The 19437-nt window shown below is 44.1% G+C and overlaps 1 long non-coding RNA gene across 1 annotated transcript; it reads right to left on the minus strand.

Annotated features, from left to right (window-relative positions):
* Nucleotides 1–3645: 3645 nt before the first annotated feature.
* Nucleotides 3646–4768, minus strand: LOC144295251 (uncharacterized). The gene is made up of 2 exons (XR_013362588.1): nucleotides 4481–4768; nucleotides 3646–4157 (listed from the first exon to the last, which is right to left on the minus strand). It is a non-coding gene; the product is annotated as an uncharacterized LOC144295251 (long non-coding RNA).
* Nucleotides 4769–19437: the final 14669 nt, after the last annotated feature.

Genomic DNA, 19437 nt, shown 5'->3' on the forward strand with positions numbered 1-19437 from the left:
GCTGTTGTACATGGTATTTTTTACTTCATTTTCTGATTGCTCATTGCTAGAGTATAGAAATACAATGAAGAGTGAGATGGCTGGATAGGAGGCTCCTGACTCGCCCTCCTCCCATGGAGGATCAATTCCCCTCTGAGAGAAATCCAGAAAGGAGTTGACTGACTCCTACACATCAGGCAACTGAGAAAATATGAAGAGTTTATTTTTGCTTATGAGAAAGAAGGAAAGAAAAAGAGAAGAAAGAGGAAGAGGGGAACTAGAAACATGGCAGATGGCTGGCTGAGTATCCCATAGGACAAAAGGGCCAGTGAGAAATCCCTAGTGAGGGAAAATAGAAATGTGTAATAGTTATACAGAGATCATTTGTTTGCTTGACATATGACCTCTCCTCGTGACCCTCAAATCTTCAATGAAGTCTACATCGCAGTTACAAATAACGTGGGTAGGTTGGTGAGGGAGGAGGGAGTTGTGTGCGGGGGTGTGTGCAAATCAAGTTAGACAAGCTTTCTTCTGGAAAGATGTATCAGAGAAAAAAGAGGTCAAGTATAAAACAGATCCTGGAGACAGAGGTGATGGAAGAAGGCAAGGCTCCCGATGACATCCGGGTTACCCGTGACAGTATGAATTAAACATGGGGCAAAAAATAAAAGAAAGACACTCAGGGTTGGAGACAAAGTGATGCCAGGAATGAGACTGAAGTGCCTATCACGCAAACCCCTTAGGGCTCCGAGTTTTCCAGCAGGCCTGAAGACCGAAGTCCTGTCAGTCACACATTCATTTTATATATATATATATATATATATATATATATATATATATATATATATATAATTTATATTATATATTTTTATATATTATTATATATAAATATAATTTATATTATATATTTAATATACGTTATTTTATATATTTATATTTTATATATTATTTTATATATAAATATAATTTTATATTATATAATTTTATATTATATATTTATATATATTTATATATAAATATATATTTATATATTTTATTTATATATTTATATATATTTTATATATATATATATATATATGAATAGGCCAACTTCCCAGGAGAACTGCTATTTTACTTTGTCTCAAGATCAGAATGGACTCTGCCCCCGGGACACTCTCACATAACTCAACATTCTCAAGTACACCCTGACAGAAGACGCAAACGTGAGCCTCTGTGATGACCTCTGACACCGACCATCTGGAGTCGGGCCAAGCTGCGCAGGTGAAGGGCACAGTCCTCACGAGACTGCCTTCACCTCAGACACCAGCCGCAAGGGTGGGGGACCTCTGGCCAACCTCACTTCTAAGCAGCCGGCTATTAATTCAGTACTTTGCACTATCCCCTCAGGTTTAATAATTCTCCGGAATGACTCACAAAACTCAGAAAAGCACTGTACTTATGATTACAGTTTTATTATAGCAAAAGGATACAAATCAGAACCAGACCAAAAAAAAAAAAAAAAAAGAGGCATATTGTGCAAGGTCTGGGACGTGAAGTTTCCATCATCCTCAGGAATGTGTCACCCTCCTCCTGGCACACCAGTATGTGGTGATATGCAGAGTATCATCAACTAGAGAAAATTCCTTTGAGCTTCAGAATCCAGAGGTGTTTGGTTTTTTTTTTTTTAAGATTTTATTTATTTATTTATGAGAGACACAGAGACACAGGCAAAGGGAGAAGCAGGCTCCACGCCAGGGAGCCTGATGTGGGACTCGATTCGGGGTCTCCAGAATCACGACCTGAGCCAAAGGCAGACGCTTCAACCGCTGAGCCACCCAGGTATCCCAAATAAAGAGTTTTTATTGGAGCTACATTATACAGGCATGATCAATTGACTCACTGGCCAACTGATGGACCTGACCCTCCCCAGGACTCAAAGCCCCAAGCCTCTAACCACATGGTTGGTCTTTCTAGCATGGTTAGCTTCCATTCTGAATCATCTAATTAGCATTAGTTGTCTAGGGCCTACCACAAGTCACCCCATTACCATAAACTATCAGGTGTGGTCTGAAAGGCTCACTATGAATAACAAATATACTCCTATCCCTCAGGAGATTCTCAAGGGTTTAGATGCTACCTCCCAAGAACCAGGGACAAAGGGCAGCCAAATTCTTTATTACACAGCTTCTCATTGGTTGCTCCCAACAACAGCCCTCAAACTAGAAATGGTAACATCAGATCAAAACACAAACCAGAAAAAAAAAAAAAAAGAAAAATTATTCTTAACTGAGAGCTATAGCTGGCTGCTTATAGTGGAACGAATGAAGCCCTCTCTTTCAAAATTCTGGGGAGGGGCCTTTTCTCAGCCTCAGGACAGCATCTCGAAAGGGAAGTAGGATTTAAAGGATTTAACAGGATTTAAAGTTAACTTGGTGCAAAGTGCACTAAGATCAAGTATTGACCCCTCATCCATCAACTCCTTGGGTAAACTTGGGCTCACCCCTCTTCTGTCTGCCTTCAGCATCCCCGTCCATAGAAGGAGGGGTTGGGATGACATGGCCTCCACACACCTTCCATTCAGGGATTAATGGCTTTTTACTTTCAGGGCTGGCAGACAGCAGGATCTTAGACTACCCGGGTAGCTTAGACCTTCTGTCCCTTTGCCTGATCTCCAAGAATCAGATTTCCTCTCACTTGTTCTCCCACTTAATTCTAAGGCAATGCCCTCCTAACACACACACTCACGCTTCTGGTTGCTGAGAGTAATTTTCTTTTTGGGTGGTTCCTCCTGGTTCAAGCTTTTACCCACAAGGTGTATCAAGCTGGATTGCTGTTAGGCATCAAGCTCAGAATGCCACTGGAAGGCTCCGTGGTTGGGTCTCCCCAGCTTCCAGTCACCTATCCATACCCCAGCCCACTCAGCTATGACCTGAAATATCTAATCCTCTTCTCTCACCTCTACCTCAAAAGAAATTTAATCTGCCTTCATCTTTTACTCAAGTACAGGAGTCAACAAATATTTTCTGCAAACAGCCAGATAATACTAACGGTTGCCACTTACTCAAGTGTATCATGAGATGCCGTACCTCTTTGAACCCTCACAACAACTCTAAGAAATGAGTGACAGCAACTAGAAAAGGCATTGAGCCCTATTACCAGGTTGGTATGAGGGAAAATCGCGGGTGCAGGTAGATCCAGGAGCCAGAGGGCAAGGCCACAGCTAACAATGATGGAACACCCCACATGTGCCAGGCACTGGGTACATTTTTCTCATTCAATGTTCAAAATAACCCTGAGAGGGGAGGGCTAACATTATTGTCTCTTTTCAGACAGGACTGGAGTCACAAAGCATTAACGGAGGCACAAGGTCACGAAGTCTTAGGTTCGGAGCCCAGATTTATTCCCAGACAGCCTATCTGCAGAACCCCCAACCACAGGCACTGTGCTCTCCTGCTTCTCCAGCTGTGCTTCCACTGGGCTACACATAAAGAAAAACAGGTGGGGCACCTGGGTGGTTCAGTCAGTGAAGTGTACGCCTTTGGCACAGGTCATGATCTCAGGGTCCTGGGATCAAGTCCTGAATCCGGCTCTCTGCTCAGTTGGGGAATCTGCTTCTCCTCTCCCTCTGCCTGCTGCTCCCCCTTCTTGTGTGCTTATGCTCTCTCTCTGTCAAATAAATAAATAAAATTTTCAAAAAAGAAAAATTTATCATTTCCAGTCCACAATAACACAAAATAGCCAACTGGAAATTACATGAGTGTGTCTGTACTCATGTGAGTGAATGTTTATGCAAGCGTCTGTGCGTGAGCGTGTGTGAGTATGTGGGGGAGGGAGGATGTTGAAGTTACCAGGAGGCAAATTGCAGAAGCAGGAGAATGGTCAATAAAATCTTGAGCTAGAAATAGGTGGGTGAAAGCCATTGCTGAAAGGAAAAGCATCCTGGAGTCTTCTCTCCCCCAGAAAAGCAGTCTCCAAGGCGATGGGCAAGAGATTATCATAGGAAGGAAGTCTGGGGTGGAAAGAACACCATGGAGTCTGAGAAGCAAACGTTGGCAGGAGCACCGAAGGGCACAGGATGAGATCTCTTGCCGAGGCAGTCATTCCTCAGAGGATTGGCCTGCTCACCCACATTCTGCAGTGTCAAGTTAGTCATCCAGTTTGAGAGGGCTGTACACATGCTCGGAAATATTCTGATGTCCCTGTGAGCACAAATAATGGTTAGTCATCTGCTGGAGGAAATACTGTCCATTGTTGCTCCCATTTCACAGATTTGAACGTTTGGAGGGAACAAAGCAATAGAGAAAAGTGGACCAGAAGAGAGAAAAATTCTGGTTACACTAGTCAGATCTCCCACTGCCAAGTTCGCCAGCACCCAAAGCTGTCAGGTGGTTGTTTCCTGCCTCCTGCCTCTTCCTGGGGGAGCCCCACACGTACTACCCCAAGGTGCAGTCAAAGATGTGAACTAATTGGAAAAACTATCACTGGCTTTGAAAGTAAGTTAAATCCTTAAGCAAATCCCTACCTTTCCTCCTCCGTTCGTTTCACTGGACCATGCAGAAAAGGAGTTTAACTTGTCAGAAGGTGACTGTAGGAGCTCCAGTGGAAGCTGGTACCTAAGGAAGGCTTATCAAGATGCCAGACAGCTCCAGTGACTTCCTTCCCAGGAGCCTGCTGGCTGCCGGAGGCCCAGATTCTTTGGACGCACAAAACCTCACAAGATGTTAATCAGCCTCAGCCTCTGCCTACCACTACCCACCCAGTGCCTTCTTGCACAGAATTGCTTTTCCAGAGCCTTCACAGCCAATGGCGAGCCTGGGCGTCACTGCCAAGCAACATGAGCCCAGACCAGGAGGCTTTATAATTAAAGAATAAAGTGCACTCACCTTTGTTTGATATTCAAGGCCTCCATGGCTTGGCCCACCCTATTCTTTGTTCTGTTAGACCATTTTCTTTTAATCATAGGAGTAAGATACAGAAGGATTTGAAGTATTTTCTTCAAATGATACAGGCTGGCATAAAATAAAAGATAAAAGCCCTTGTATTCCATTCCCTTGCAGGAGGTGGGGGCGGGGAATCAACTATTTAGAGCTTCCATTCTTATTTTTTAGTAGTTATCTTTATAACTTTTTAAAAAGATTTTATTTATTTATTCATGAGAGACACACGGAGAGGCAGAGACACAGGCAGAGGGAGAAGCAGGCTTCATGCAGGAAGCCCGACGCGGGACTCGATCCCGGGTCCCCAGGATCACGCCCTGGGCCAAAGGCAGGTGCTTAACCACCGAGCCCCCCCAGGCGTCCCTATCTTTATAACTTTAAATGACAAATTTACAAGTTAAGCTCACAGCTCTCTATATCAGGCACAATCTACTGACTTCTCCTAAAAGATAAGGGAGGGATTTAGCACATACTTCTTCCAACTCATGACTCTTGTCAGCGATACGTTTTCAGTTTGTCAAATGCCAGGAAACATTTTCAGTTTTATGTCCCATGTCTTCGTTTTAACAGCTTCATGTTGCAGCCAAATCGAGCGACTTTCATCTTTTTAAAAATTATTTAATAATTAAATATATCAAACTTCAAGAAGATTTCATTCAAGTTTGACAAGATAGACTCTATCCAGACTCATGATATTTAAAGTCCCAATCAATTTAAAAGGACTAAAAGCATACGGTGTATTTTCTCTGAACAGAAAATAATTAAATTAAATATCAATAACTAAAAGATATTTGGGGGCAGCCCGGGTGGCTCAGCGGTTTAGTGGTGCCTTTAGCCCAGGGCCTGATCCTGGGGTCCTGGGATCGAGTTCTGCATTGGGCTCTCTGCGTGGAGTCTGCTTCTCCCTCTGCCTGTGTCTCTGCCCCTCTCTCTCTCTCTGGGTGTCTCTCATGAATAAATACATAAAATTTTTCTAAAAAAAAGGTATTTGGGAAATATTCAATATTTGGGAATTAAGTAATGTGGCTCTAAATAACTCATGTTTGAAGGAGGAGAAGAAAGAGGAAGAGGAGGAGAGAAAACTAGGGAAGTTAGAGAATATTCCAAATTGAATGGAAACATGAAGGGTTAGAAAGAAATGAGAGGAAGTGGAACATTTACATGTTGTTGGTGGGGGTGTAATATGGTACAATTACTTTGGAAAAAGAGGTTGGCATGTTTTTATAAACATATACTTCTGCACATGGTCCTACAACCCCACTCCACGGTATTTGTCTAAGAGATGTAAAAATATATATGTTCAAAGCAGCTTATTCACAACATCTAAAGACTTGAAATGGTCCAAATATTCAACAACAAGTGAATGGATAAATAAATTTTGGTAAATTTATGCAATGGAGTATACTCAGCAACAAAAAGAAAGAAGTCATGGATACATGAAGGAAAGAAACAGGACAGGGGTGCCTGGGTGGTACAGTTGGTTAAGTGATGACTCTCAGTTTCAGCTCAGGTCAAGATCTCTGGATTGTGAGATCGAGCCCCATGCCAGGCTCCACATCCAGCATTAAAGTGGAGTCTGCTTGAGATTTTCTCTCTCCCTCTCCCTGCCCCTCTGCCCCTCCTGCTCATGCTCTCTCCTACTCTCTCTAAAATAAATACATAATTTTTTTTTAAAAAAGAGAGAGAGAGAAAGAAACAGGACACAAATGGTGAGATAATGTAATAGTCCATTCTAAATCAGAAAAAAATCACTCCTTAGTAACAAAATACAGACAAGTGGTTGTCTGAGATAGTGGGTGGGGTTGGGAGACTGATCACAACAAAACATGAAGAAGCTTTTTTGGGTAATAGAAAAGTTCTGTATCTTGACCGATGGTTGTGGTTATAAAGATGTATATATTTGCCAAAACTCACTTTGATTATACATCATGTACACAAAATGGTAAATTTATTATATGTAAATTTCAGTTCAATAAAGTTGATTAGAAAAATATGGAGAGGACATGGGGCACCTGGGTGACTCAGTTATTTGAGCATCTGATTCTTAGTTTCGGCTCAGGTCACGATCTCAGGGTCATGAGATCTGACTCCACAATCAATGGGGAGTCTGCTTCAAGTGTCTCTCCCTCTGCCCGCCCCCCCTTCTCTCTCTTTCTCTCTCTCAAATAAATAAATCTTTAAAAAAGAGAAAAATAGGGCAGCCCCGGTGCCTCAGCGGTTTAACGCCGTCTTCAGACCCGGGATCGAGTCCCATGTCGGGCTCCCTGCATGGAGCCCGCTTCTCCCTCTGCCTGTGTCTCTGCCTCTCTCTCTCTCTCTCTCTCTCTCTCTGTGTGTGTGTGTCTCTCTAATAAATAAAAAAAAATCTTTAAAAAAAAAAAGAAAAATATGGAGAGGACAAACTCAAAGTATAAAAAATAGCCTTTAGATCCAACTTTATTGAATAACAAAAGATAATAATGGCACAGACTTTTAACCCATGTTTATACTAGCTCAGAAGGTTGTTCAGGAATCAAATGTGTTTATATATAAGGTGATTAGACTGTTAGTGATACATAAATGTTAGTAATTATTATTATCAAATTACATCCTAGTTTCTGCTATTTGATAAACAATGGGACCAATTCCCACAGACACCAAAACCTAATTAAAGTTTATTACACTAGTCAAGATTATGTACGAACTTTTAACACGTGAGCTGGTGTGAAAACCACATTAAAAAAAAGAGCTGAAAGCAAGGGCTCGGGGACAGAAGTGGCCATGAGAACAAAAGTCCACTGTGACTCAGCAACTAAAAGTGCAATAGGAAAGAGGCATCGGGGTGGCTCAGTCAGTTAGGTGTCCAACTCTTGGAACTTGGGGTCGTGAGTTCAAGCCCCACATTGGGCTCCACACTCAGTATAGAGGCTGCTTTTTTTTTTTTTTTAAAGTGCAACAAGAGACAGAAAGAGAAGAACAAAGGTGGGGTCCATGGTAAGCCAGGTATAGTCTTTAAATTAATACCAAGATTCCTGCCCCTCTGTGGGACTGTTTCACATTTTCCTTTGAAGTATGCACATAGCCCATGCGAACATAGAAGTCTTGTTGGTGAATCCCATTCACCATAACACTTTTTAAAGTCCCTCAAACCCTTGTAGCGGATGGGAATAACTCATGACCTTGATCTCTGGGTATAAACTATCCTCCCCTGATCTCTAAAGGCTCCATATGAAAGGGAAATTTCCTTGTCACCTCCAGTTAGGAAAACATTAACAACGATAACAACCCCAAAAAACCCAAACAACAACAACAAACCCTCAGGGGATAATGTTCATTGGTCCAGCACTAGGTCACATGACCACCTGGAGCAATTGCTAGAGACAGGCTATGGGGCATTCTGAAGGCTCCTGTTTACTCACAAACCATCATCCCTTTTCAGGAACGCAGGATCTGTCACCAGCTAAAGGGAAAGGTTGTAGAACAAAACATGGGCACTAAAGGATTTGTGAGCCAGCCAGCCACACAAATCAGTGTCAAATGCAGGCTGTTCCTTCTCCAGACCTATGCTGCACTGCCCTCTGGTATTCAAAGCCGGCTTGGAATCTGGATTGATGCCACGTTGCCCATCCTGCCAGTTGGACAGCCATTTCCATCCACTCATCAGTTGATTCATAAGTAAATATCAGGTATCAACACCGGCAAAGCACTCTGGCCCTGTGGGAGGTGTAGAAACGGACAAGACATTGCACTACAGTGTGCTCTCAGGATGGCCAGGGATGTTGACTACCAGTAACTACCATCTCCGGGCTCGCTGAGCACAGAGGGTGAGGTCACAAACATGGGGCGGCTTCAGGGAAGGGCCTCTATACAACTATCTTTTTGATCTTTTGACACTCACCCAGTCCTAGAAGGTGTATGAGACAAGACAATTTTTGATAGGAAGAGATGGTGACAGGGAAAGCAGGCAGACATGAGGTAATTTCAGGAAAGACACAAAAATTTCTCATGGAGCTTTGAACAATGTGCAGGTTTCCTCCTCAGGTTAGCGCTGGTTGATTGGTAGAGTCTGTTGAGTGCTATCTTCAGGGGAGTTCTCCTATTCCAGCCACATTTAGTGTGATGAGGTTCTGGGTTCCATTAATTGTATCTTTTATGGACAGGGTTTTGGAGGATGATGCCAGGAAACAAAAGGATAATAGTAATAAATGTGGATAGAAGGGTAAGTAGAAGCCAGAATGTTAAATGTCAGAGTCTAGAAAGTTGATTAGACATTGTTTTCTCTAGTTGCCAGAAGTACTCCAAAAAAATTCTTATTCATTTGGGTTATACCAAACTGTGGGACCAGCCCATTCAAGTGTGTGAGACCTCTGCACCTCTAATGAGTAAGATGAAAAGTCAGGACTGTTTTTCAAAACTGTTGTACTTATCTTATGCACCCATAGAGACTTATTCTCTTTGTTCCCCCTCCCGGAAAATCTGAGGTTCAGCATCACAACAAGTACGTGAAAGAGGACTATACTTGTCCCACAACCTCATGATCGCAGTCATGACAGCACAGGGAGGTGTCTTCTTCTCCTTGCAGCTTCCTGGGGGCCTCCAGAAGCCAAGGGCAGAACAGCCCCACATCGGGTCCTCACTGTAAATGTCTACCAATACAACTGCCATGACAGAGACGAGATTAATTGTCTCAGTCATGCTCCCCCAGGAAGACAACTTGAAACTACCCAAAAGTCACAGCCGCAACCGTCCTCAACACAGTACTGATGTGGGCAGAGTCATCCCGGATTGACGAATACTATCTGTCAACAAATGCCAACTGGCACCCAAGAACCCAAGACCTCTCCATGGTCTCCACTTCACCCCTCACCCTATCCCACCTACCCCCCCACCCAGGGAACAACTCATCCTTCAGATTGATCGCAGGGCACACTGCTACCATTTTATAAACACAGACCTGTGGTCTTTAGTTAAAACCCTTGGGGCCGAATATGATCCCATATGAAAAATCAAATGTGCCTCTGTGGCAGCTTTGTGAAGCCCCTCCCTGAGCAGAGGACCCAGCTAAGCCATGCCCTGACTCCTGAGCCACAGAAACTCTGAGACGACAAATTGTGCTACTTTAAACCTCTAAATGTGGTGATTTGCTATTCACTAAGAGATAGATGAATTCAATAGGGAACTAGTTATAGGAGTCTGGAATTAAGAGGTTCCAGTGAAGATATAAATTTGGAAATCATCAGTATATAGATGGCATTTGTGCTGGCTATTGTCTACTTGCCCCCACCTCAACCAATTCTCCACCCTTCTCTTCCTTTCTCTGTGCCCCACGAGCCTACTTTCCACCGACCAAAACACTTGGGCTTCCTTGGTTCAGCCAATAGGAGGCACCAGCAGGGGATCAGAAAGCAGGGGAGATAGTGGTCAGAATATGTCTCACCCTGCCACAGCCCTTATGCTTGGATAAGAGTGGCCCCTGGAGGGCCAACAGTGCCATCTGGGTCGAGCTTCACCCTCCAACCTCCTACTCCTATTGCATGTAGTTGGTCTTAGTAGAAATAGTGATAGTTCACCTATGGTAACAGTGGAGAAGGGATGGTTCACCTACAGAAACAGAAGGGAGGTAGAGGTACATAGTCAAAGATGCTGGTAGGTGACAGATATGAAGGGGGAACTTTGGGGGAACTTCTGATTGTTTCCATTGTCCTTGTTAAGGTCATCAGCTGACAGTGAGGATGATGGAAAAGGTGTCAGAAGCTTAAGGAAAGAAGAAGTCATGGAACGTTCATGAAAGAGAACAAGAGATGGATGGACTGGGGAAATGTACTGAAGTTGCCTGGCAGCATTAAGGGTTCACTTGAGGCTCATAGTCATTTTTAAAGTGATACCATTCAGTGAGATTATTCTCCAGTCATGATCAGCTGTGAGGGAGCAGATACAAAATAAGCAAATTTAGGGCAGCCCGGGTGGCTCAGCGGTTTAGTGCCGCCTTTGGCCCAGGGTGTGATCCTGGAGACCCAGGATCGAGTCCTGTGTCAGGCTCCCTGCATGGAGCCTACTTCTCCCTCTGCCTGTGTCTGTGCCTCTCTCTGTGTGTGTGTGTGTGTGTGTGTGTGTGTGTGTGTGTCCCTCATGAATAAATAAATAAAATCTTTAAAAAAAAATAAGCAGATTCAGAGTTACCTATGGTTGGGGCCCATCCAGATATAGCAGACACTATCCAGATCCGTGAAACTCTTTTTGTTGGTTTTGTTGCATCTGTCCATCCACCAGCTAATCACGCATACCTGCAACCTTCTCCAGAGGCTGGTGCTAGGGTGAATGGAGCTACCTCACCCCAAGATGCCCGATGGAGGAGAATCAAAGTTATAAAAAACCCCCTTCTTGCCTCAAGGTGGGACAGACTCCATGCTACTCAAGGTCAAGATGAGATTTGCCTTTACCTAAAACCATTTCCATGCTTAGCTTCGCCCCTTCCCTATTCTGCTTCTCTCATTCTCTCCCAAGTTTCTCACGAGAACACCCCATTATCTAGTCACTTGTGCAAAAACCCCCAGTTCAGGCTCTGCTCCTCAGAACAGCCCAGATGATGCTACCTCTACCAAGGTGAAAAGGAATGAACGATGAGGGGGGGTGTCAGTGTGGCTGAGGAGCCCGTGGTGGCTGTCCTCTGCAGGCTGAAACTGGCAGCAGGAGATGCTGTTACAAAGCTGGGCTCTCTGGTTTCCAAAGGGATGATAGCGTTCTGGAGTAGTAGAGGCCAGATGGCAGCATTAATCATCAATGACAAGATGACCTTAATCACCACAATGGGCGGCAACTTCAGAATAGCAGCCGGGCAGCCTGCCCTGGAGGACTCTATGGAGATAGAGTGGAGCACAGTATTCCTCAGGGCAATAAATATTTGCGGGCACCAGAGACATCACTTAATATATATAATCAAAAGAAATCAAGAATGAATGAGCCAAAGGTTGAGGTCAGCCACCTCAATAGAGTGTCATGGTGCTTTATTCAGTTTTCAAACCTGAGCCAGGTCTCAGACCTAACACCCATCAATTGAAAGGGAGGCTGACAAGCTCATCCCAGGAGGACATCAGAGCAGGGGAGTGAGGCAGACAGCAGAGCAGGATCAGGGTCTGCATAAGGAGGGTGTCCGAGCAGAACGTTGGCCCAGTGCTGTCAGGTTATTGGTCACATGCAGTGGGGGGTGGGATTCAGCATATAAATATAGTGAGCATAATGGGAGCCAGATTTCTCACAGTTAGAAAAGGCAATTATAGGGAAAGCTATGAACCCTGTTGGATCGGTATTGAATTAGAATTGGGAGATATAGGGACGCCTGGGTGGCTCGGTGGGTGAGCATCCACCTTCTGCTCAGGTCGTGATCCCCGGGTCCTGGGATGGAGTCCTGCATTGAGCTCCCTGCATGGGGCCTGCTTCTTCCTCTGCCTGTGTCTCTGCCTCTCTCTGTGTGTCTCTCATGAATAAATAAATAAAATCTTTTTTAAAAAAATAATTGGAGATATAGGTGTAAGCAAATGGTTTTCAACATACATGTAGATACAGAAATATCTATATTAGTCTCTCTGTACACACATACACACAGATCAATATGCACATATACACTCATATATATATTCTAGTTCTGACAACTGTGGGTGAGGGTTGGGGGCTAGGAACAGTATACTCCAGTAGATTTTAGTCTCCATTCTCCATTTAAAGAAAGTAAATGTACTTGGAAAAAGAATGGCTGATCCCAGGACTGAGGTGGGAAAAAGACCAAAGAAGACCTTGGAAAAGTTGGATTATTCTAGAAAGTAAGGAAGCACAGAAAGAATGAGGAAGACAGAAAACAAACACAGAGGGATGCCTGGGTGGCTCAGTCAGTTAAGCATCCAACACTTGATTTTGGCTCAGGTCATGATCTCTGGGTTGTGATATTGAGCCTTGTGTCAGGCTCCACACTCAGTGGGGAGTCTGCTTGAGATTCACTTTCTCCCTCTCCATCTTTCCTTCCCTCTGCTCACACTTAAGTGTGCTCTCTCTTTCTCTCATTCTAAAACAAGTAAATAAATCTTAAAAACAAACACAGAAACCAGCTTACAGGGACTCTTGCTGGAAAAATCTGGCACAATATGAGCATCAAAATAAATGCTGATAGTACCAGATTATAACTCATGAAATAATAGGAATCAGTGAGTCCACAATGACAAAAATGTATAAATGGAAAAATAAATGAAGAACAGAAAAGGTGCTCTCTTGTAGTAGAATGCCAACTGAAGATTGATAGAATTAGGAAAGTCAACATTTGGCAACTATTGAAGTAATAATTAATTCAGGCAAGAAATATCAATGGATGCTAAAACTAGAGGATTAAAGTAGGATGAGGGACTTAATATAGCCTCAAAGTATTTCCCCTACAAAAGTCAGACTATTTACAAAGGGTAGAAAAGTAACTGTCGTGGAGAAACACGGCAGACACCATCTATCTTGATCAAGTGATCAAATTAATACCACGAGTCATAGGGCAAATCCACGTCATGTAGGATCGCAATGAGAAGAATACAGCACCATTTCTGCAGTTTTCTTACCAAAATATATAAACCAGGCTAATTATGAGGAAATTCAGACAGGTTGAAGAATGTTCTACAACACGACTGACCTGTGATCTTCAAAAACATGTACAAGTCATGAAAGTTGCAGATTGAAGGAGACCACGGAAACATGACATGTGATCCTGAACCACATGCCAAAAAGAACATTCTTTTTCAAAAAATATTCTATCTATTTGAGAAACAGAGAAAGAGCATAGAGGGAGAAGGAGAAGTAGGCCCCCTAATGAGCAGGGAGCCTGACACAAGTCTCCATCCCAAGACCCCAGGATCATGACCCAAGCCAAAGACAGATGCTTAACCGACTAAGCCACCCAGGTGCCCCTCAGAAAGGACATTCTTGGGGGAACTTGAATGGGTCTTCTGGGAGAGGGTATACAAGATTTTTTTTGTGCTATTCTTGCAACTGTTTGGTAAGCTTGAAATTGTTTCAAAACATAAACCTTTTTTTAAAAAAAAACCTATATTTTAATTTAAAAAAAAAAAAAAGAAAAACTGACTCCCCTTGAGGAAGTGCTCTGAAATACCACAGTAAGTATGTATATATAGTATTTGGGTAACTGCCAGTATTTGGGATAATACAATGTCTGGGGAAAGGGGAATGCCTTGGTCTTTTTTTTTTTAAGATTTATTTATTTATGAATGATAGACATGGAGAGAGAGAGGCAGAGACACAGGAGGAGGGAGAAGCAGGCTCCATGTAGGGAGCCCGATGTGGCACTCGATCCCAGGACTCCAGGATCACACCTTGTGCCAAAGGCAGGCGCTAAACCGCTGAGCCACCCAGGGATCCCCAGCCTTGGTCTTTTGAGGGTTATTATATACAGTTTGAGTTGACCCAGAAACCCAGGGAACCAATGTGCCATATTTGTCCCCTGTGAGAGAAATGGCACATGGGAGTCATAATAAATGAAGTCCTAAGCCACGTCTGTCTCACAGTGAACCCACAGAGTTCACAGACCAACTGGTGGTCATCTCCCCAGATCTTAAACCTGTAACTGGAATGGTCTTCCTTAGCAGTTAGCAAAACCCTCATACTGGTTCCTTAACCTAGGGAGTAAAAGCTATTGCAGTATGGAAGATTGTATAGTTTCAGGGACTTCTGAAGTCTTTCTAGCCAAAATAATAATTTTTTTAAAAGCTGCATTCCAAAGCATAAAATAAAATAAAGTTTTTTTTAAATAAAAAAAATAAAAAATAAAAAGTTGCATTCCAGGGGAAATGGCAGAGATTGGTACTACCTTCAAAAATTTGAATGATTCAGAAGCGATTGTCTTGATCGTATGTGCATTCAATTGACTAGTCTGGCCTCTGTAAAAAGCAGATGAATGTGGCAGATGACAGCGGACTACTGACATTTACCCACTACAGCTGTTGTGCTATATTTGCTATCTTTACCAGAACATAGTAACATGGTGTCTGGTGTAGGGTGTTGCTTTTGATCTGGCCGAGGCATTATTTTTAATACCCATCAGGAAGGAGGACCAGAAGAAATTTGCTTCAGGTGGGACGCACAAGAGTATAGGACAATTATGCTCTCTGTCGCAAAATATTCTGAAGAGACGTGAGCCGTCTGGACATTCCAGAAAATACGATATTGGTCCATTATATTGATGCCATCACATTAATTTGACCTGATGATCAAGGGGTGACAAGCACTCTGGATACCTAGGAAATAAATATTTAAAAATTCAGGGCCCTGCCTGCCTTATCTATGGAATGTTAGGGGTTTGGGGCATGTTGGGACACCTCCTTCAAAGTAAAAGATGAGATATTGTAACTTAGACTTCCTGCCACCAAGAAAGAAGTGCAAGGCTTGCTAAGCCTCTCTGGGTTTTGGAAGCAGCACATTCCCCCTGGGGGTATAGTGCTCAGACCCAGAGTGATGTGGAAGGATGCCCGTTTTGAAAGTAACCTAAACCAAGAAAGAACTCTAGTAATTTTGGTCTGCAGTATGTGTAACCCTGCCACTTGGGCCATGGGGCCCATGGATCCCATGGAACTAGAGGTATCTGTGGCAGAAAAAGAGGAACACTCATACATTGCTGGAGGGAATGTAAAACGGTGCAGCCACCATGGAAAAGCTTGGCAGTTCCCCCAAACACGAAGCATAGAATTACTGTCTGACCCAGCAATTCCACTCTTAGGCATTATACCCAAGAGAGATGAAAATACACGTCAACTCAAAAACTTGTGCACAAAGACTCATAGCAGCCTTACTCACAACAGCAAAAAAGTGGAAGCAACCTAAACATGCATCAAATGAACAGATAAACAAAATATATATCTATACAATAGCCTATCGTTTGGCAATAAAAATAAGGAAGTACTAGAACACCCCATAACATGGAAAATATTACGTTCCGTGAAAGAAACCAGACACGAAAGACCATGTGTTATACGATTCCATTTATGTGAAATGCCCAGAAGAGACAAATCCAGAGACAGAAAGTAGAGGAGTGGTTGCCGGGTGCCAGGGCAGGGGGGAGAGGGAGAGGACCAGGAACGGAGAATAACTGCTGAGGGGTACAGGGTTTCTTTCTGTGGAGACAAAATGTTCTAAAATTGGATTGTGGTGATGTTTGCCCGACTCGGAGGATATACTCAAAACCACTGAACTGTATGCTTTGTATCACACATCAGTGCCCACCAGAGGGCATCCCTGCAGAAGCAGCATGAAAACAACCAAGTGGACAGGATCCATTAGATGTCAGCCAGTCCCTGGCCTGGGACACCTTAGCGCTGGTGAAATGGGATCATGAATGGAAGAGCCATGGTGGCAGGGATGGGGGTTATGCCTGGGTCTGCAGCACCGTGTTACTTCTCACCGAGACTGATCTGGCTACTGCTGCTTCTGATGCCCAAACCATCAGCAACAAAAACCAACACTCAGACCTCCAAGGAGGCCAGCAGGCAACCTATTGACATGCGGGCTATAATTGGAAGCTTCCATCCTGGAAATGGCAGCAATTCATGCTGGCCAGGATTAACACATATCCTAGATATTACAGTTTGCCTTTCCTGCCTGGAGTGCCTCCACCAGCATCATGAGCCGAGGGCTCACAGAGTCAGGGCCAGGACCAAGGGGAGGCAGGGGAGGCATCTGGAGGGCCAAAGAGTTGAGTGTCATCTTTTTTTTTTTTTTAAGATTTTTTTGTTTATTTATTCATGAGAGACACAGAGAGAGGCAGAGACACAGGCAGAGGGAGAAGCAGGCTCCATGTGGGGAGACCGATCCCAGGACCCCTGGGATCACGACCTTAGCAGAAGGCAGACACTCAACCACTGAACCACCCAGGTGCCCCAGAATGAGTGTCATCTTAAAGTCTGCATCCTAGGCATCCCACTCGCCTCACTCCAGTCCCATCCCTGCACAGTATCTCATTTCTCAACATGAAGCTACAGATAACATTGCTTTGGACCAAGGAGCCCTATCAATGCTGAAAGAGAAAAGCAATGGGCACGTGGAATCCAGCTGCTCTTATCACGTAGCGCATTATCCCAAAGTTGCCAACCTGATGGTGGTGAACCAGCCTCTAAAAGATGCAGCTGAAAAGCTAGGTAGTCTCAAACCCATGCCCACCATAGGTGGAGTGTCCTCCAGAGATAGAATACGTGGGTCCAGGAATGAAGAGGTTAAAGTAAGAGTGGACCCACTTAGGGGGTGTGTGTTGCCCATGCCTACAACTCTGGTCCTGGTCCCCAGAAGGAGTGTGCTCCCACTAATAAAATAAGAATCTCATGGAACTGAAAACTCTGGCTGCCTCCTAGACATTTTGTGCTCTTGTGCCAGCACATCACCAAAGAGAGGCACCACCATACTTCCAGGAGTAATTGGTCCTTATCATGAGGAGGCAGGGTTGCTACCATATATTGGGGGTAGGGAGAAATATGCTTACCACTGGGGCGACCCTTCTTACTCCCATGCTATGTTTACCTGTAAACATGATAACAGGGGGTTCAGACCCCCTGACTCCACCATCAAGCCACCTAGCCCAGCAGAAGTGCTAGCAGAGGGGAAGAGAGTCTATAATGGATGGTACAGAAAGGAGATGAGAAGCATCGGTTGCAGCCTGGGGGCCAGCCACAGAACCAGGGGCTGCAACTCAACCCATAACCATCTCTTCATCTCTACAAACTGTGGCCATCCAGAATCCGGGAGAAGCCGAGACAAGGTGGAGGGAATGCACAGGGGAAGCAAGTGGATCTAAGTGGTGCTAGAGCTGGACCAGCGCAGACGCTGTGGGCGCCCCCGGGATCCCATTTCCCAATCTGCTACACTTATCCCCCAGCTGCCGACTGAATTCCTGCTCACAGCTCACACGTGCTACTCCACCAGCAAGTTGTCCTTGGTTGATTGGATCAGCCTTACAGTTGGTATCACCCGCAGTCCAGGCTGCCCGTGAGTAATGCCTGCCCATCGTTGGGGGGTGTTTGGAAGCCCAGCTCCCGTGGCTCAAGGGGGGACAGCTCTGTGATGCCATCCACACTCCAGAGCTCCCTGCAAGATCATGCCGAGGCCCCACTTTGCTGACATCATACTCTGGCTCAGCTGCTGCTTCTTCCCTCTCCGACTTTCCTCGTTTCCTTAGGTTTCTGTGAGGAGAGCACGCCTTAACAAATCACGTGCACGTGAATCCCCACTTTGGATTGTACTTCGAGAAAACCCCATCTGAAATTGCAAAAGTGATTGCAGTTTCAACATGTGCAAAATTTAAGCAAAACTGAAACTGAATGCCAAACACAGTTTGAAATCATCCTCTTGACCAGGGAGTCTCGGGCCTGGGATTGAGGTCACATGGCAGGTTTCTTAACATGCCACTTGCTAGGTCCGGCGCTAGGCCTCCTTAACCAAAACTCCACAAGTGACTGAGAAGTCTCAATTTTTGTAAAGTTCCCTGGTGTTACTGATTACTAAGTTCTGGGAATCCATTAGTTGAGACCATTCATTTTTTTTTATAAGGATTTTATTCATTTATTCACAAGAGACACAGAGAGAGAGAGGCAGAGACACAGGCAGAGGGAGAAGCAGGCTCCATGCAGGGAGCCCAACACGGGACTCGATCCCGGGACTCCAGGATCATGCCCCAGACCAAAGGCAGACTCCAAACCACTGAGCCACCCCGGGATCCCCGAGACCATTAATTTGTATCAGATGGTTCGGATACACCTCTATATGAACTTGCAGGATGTGCAAGATGCAATGCTGAGGCCCCTCCCAGTAGTACAAGCCGGCAATTCAGTAAGCTAGTCATTATACATCAATATTCCTTAATTGAAAAAAAAATTATTTTGATTTTAAATCAAACAGGATGATTATTCACTACAAACATGATTTAATGTGAAATTTGCCATAAAAATGTCTACATATTGTACATCTAACTGATTACATTTGACGAAATGGTAACGATTTTCACTTTGTGAGTTGATATGTATTACTGGATCGGTCGTTATAGGTAATGCTGTGGTAACAAGCACCTCCAAAATCTCAGTGACACAGCAGAGAAAAAGGGTTATTTCCTTCTCATACAAAGTGCACAGCATGTCTGGGCACTCTTCAGAGTAGCTGTTCTCCAGGTCCACCATCAGCAGTACAGGAAACTTCCAGCCTAAGGTACTTCCATCTCAGCATGAGGCTTAGAGTCCACTATTGCTAGAGAGGCTCACGCTGGAAATCAAATCCTATAGCCCTAAGGTGACCTCTCCCCATTTCCATTGATCACACCGGTCATAACCTATTGGGCAAAAGGAGGACTATGATCAGTGCCAGGGCCAAGCGCACTTACTCCCCAAGAAAGGGGAATCCTGCTGTATGTCCAGAATGAGGGAGGAACTGCATATTGGGATGACCAGTGATGTCTACGATAAATTATTAAATAAAATGCAAAAGATTCATAAAAGTGGGGAAAAGAAATATATACATGTATGTATTCCAGCACTGTTATGGGATTTTG

The sequence above is a fragment of the Canis aureus genome, chromosome 23 (genome assembly GCF_053574225.1).
Source record: "Canis aureus isolate CA01 chromosome 23, VMU_Caureus_v.1.0, whole genome shotgun sequence".
In the NCBI taxonomy this organism is placed as follows: domain Eukaryota; kingdom Metazoa; phylum Chordata; class Mammalia; order Carnivora; family Canidae; genus Canis; species Canis aureus.